The following is a 3,130-nucleotide window of genomic DNA, read 5'->3' as shown; positions in this document are numbered from 1 at the left end:
GTATTTTGTTCCGTAGAGTTTGAATGTTGCTGCCCTTCCATAATCTTATGCATTGATGCCTGCCTTCCGGTGCTTTAAGGAAGAGATGTGTGAGATCCGCCTCTCTAGGGTTTGAGTCCGACTGAGTTTGCCCCTGATCGGTTGCCCGAAACGTCCAGATCCCTGATCCTGGATCATCGCCCGTCTGCTTTGTTAATTGTCATTCCTCTGTGATTGTGGCCCATGAAACAGGGCCTGGAGTGTGCTCCCAGATCTGGACATTTTAAAGGCTGCTTATTCTTTTAAGTTCCTGATATGTTGGTTCAATGGCAGATCTGATCCTCAGGCTGTCTTCCGTCGCTAGAAAGCTCGACCCAGGCCTGTGCATTGGCCATGCAAAGGCGGCTAGGCCAAAATTGGGTGTGAGGAAAGGGTATATAAAAAACGAGTTGACGCTTACCTCTGAAATATTGCCATGTGGGCTGCTAGATCCTGCCCTGTCCGCGCCTAGCTTTTCCTCCTGCAGCACTGCCTCTACTGAGATCTAGAAATTCGGAACAGGGTTGAAGTCCCAGATCTGAATTTGGTATGGGTCATATCGTTCGCTGTGGGCCTGTCTGATTAGATCATTGTCGGATCTGATGGTATTATGCCTTCCCCTATTGAGGAGGGTTGGCCCGGAACCATGCAATAGCCGTGCTAGGGCAGCTATGTCGAGTTCAGACTTATGGTGAGGGTGCATGAGGGGCATTTGATCTCAAAGCTTAGATTTGATTGCATGTGGGCCGACAAAACTAACACTGAGATCGAGTGGCTGGACATTCGTTTCAGTAGTACCTGGTAAAACCCTCGCTCTCCTTCCCGGTCCCTTCGATTGTGGCATCCTCGATACCCTTTAACCACTTGACGACACCTGCGGTGGAGACGACGCTTATGGATCCCTACTTGCCCAGCGCCTTGAGAAGGCCTCGTCGGAGCTCTGGCTACGTTGGTGTATCTGCGGGGGATTCTATTGGGTACTTCGGCATCAAGGAATAATAGGGAGGAGGAACGAGGGCCACGAAGGATCCCTGTTCCCCTCCATTCTCCAGGCTTGACAGAGCAATAAACCTGCTGCCCATTCTCGCTCGTATCAAGTATCTCGATTTAGCTCGTTTCATATTGAAACTTGGTTATTTTGCAATCATACTACAATATTTTAATTAAGGAAGACAGCCAAGAGTAAAAAGATGATGCTATAACAATGGCATCCACAATTATTTCCATCTTTAGAGTTTAGGTTGGGATTTTTTGTTGTTGTGTAACTTTTGGTGGCCCAAAACAAAACACTTGTCCTATATTTGTGCAATGTAACCAATGCGATTTCCCTCGGTGCTTCCATTCCATTGCTTTAACAACATGATGGTTAACTTTAGGACACACACACACACACATATATTTTAATAAATCCACAAAAAATCACAAATTCTATTCATAAAAAAAGAAAAAAAAATGATAAATTTTTCTTTTATGTTGAGTTCGTATTTGTGGACAAGTTTCTTACAAATAACATGTTGATCACAATACCAACACCTAAAGATTATGTTTTCATAGTCCAAACTTTGGATCCATTTGTTGTTGTTGTTGTTGTTTTTTGTTTTTTTCCAATGACAATTTACGGTGAAGACCTTTATTAAGGTTGATATCCACATAAATAAGAGTATATGTAAATAATCCCTACTAGGTCCTCTCGAGACCATACTTTAGGACGTTGTCCGTTATGTTTCCTATATCTTTAAACATTGATGGGTGGTAAAAGGGAATAAGCATAATGAGAAGTCCAACCTAAACCGATGTTTTGGATACCACCATGGTAGTGGGATCAAAATATAGAAACCGTGGGACAACAATGAGTCAAGCTATTCCCCAAAACCAAGGTTCATCCTCAAATCATTGTATGGGAATCATCATGCGTGTAAAATTAAATTGCAAAGAAACCTATAAAAGACAACAAAATCTCAATGCATGGTCTAATTATTATAGATTTATTGGTGTAGATTTGTTGTTTGTGGTTGGAACCCATTAAAACAACATATTATTACCTCAAATTCAAGTAATAAAAATAACTAATTTACCTCATAATGCTTAGCTTCCAAAGTTTGCACCTCATCCATTTTCTCAATATATATGAGTCTGGCATAATCAAACGTTAAACTATTGCAAGAGAAACCTTGGAGTGAGTAATAACCTTATAAGAAACTAGTTTAGATGATGACACCCCAAGTCCCACTATTTCTCCTCACAAACACTTAGAGACGTCTTGGGATTATAAGTCTCTCATTGTGTAAATTCTCCCCTAACACTTTCCATGTCGTTAATCTTCTTTAGATCCACCCTCATCCTATTGATCCACTAAAAAATCTCTAGAGATACACAACTGTTAAGATCTTCTCCATAAATATATATGAACTTGGCATAATCAAACGTTGAACTATTACAAGAGAAACCTTGGAGTGAGTAATAACCTTATAAGAAACTAGTTTAGATGATAACATCCCAAGTCCCACTATTTCTCCTCATAAATAATTGGAGACGTTTTGGGATTATAAATCTGTCATTGCGTAAATTCTTCCCTGACACTGTCCATGTCGTTAATCTTCTTTATATCCACCCTCATCCTATCAAATCCGCTTTGATCCACTCAAAAATCTTTAGAGATGCACAACTATTAAGATCTTCCCCATAAACTCTTAGAGCATCCCATACGTGCTTGGATTTTGAAATACACTATTAAGAAAAAAGAGCTTTCCAAACATTACATAGTAATTTACCTATAAAAGCTTTGGAAACATTACATAGTAATTTACCTATACCAAGTTCATTGGTTAATTAGTGGTAAAACTTATCATCAATTTGAGAAGTAAATCACTTCAAAAAGTAACTCATTAACTCTTCTAAATCCATGTGCATTGTATCTCACAAACATGTATGTACGGTTTATGAGCCCCCAAAATGTGAACATATACTAGGTGGGGGGAAAGCCAAAACAAAAAGGAAGGCTTGGGCTTTTTGGACTTGAAAATACAATTAAACGTTATATAAAGCCCGGCGTTGGGCTTTCTGGACTTGAAAATACAATTAAACGTTATATAAAACCCGGCGTCTTCACATA

This window comes from Pinus tabuliformis, chromosome 7, assembly GCF_031772625.1.
Source record: "Pinus tabuliformis cultivar Carrire ecotype Pingquan chromosome 7, CPIR1, whole genome shotgun sequence".
Classification (NCBI taxonomy): Eukaryota; Viridiplantae; Streptophyta; class Pinopsida; order Pinales; family Pinaceae; genus Pinus; species Pinus tabuliformis.
The sequence above is the reverse complement of the archived record's forward strand: the minus strand, read 5'-3'. Positions refer to the sequence as shown.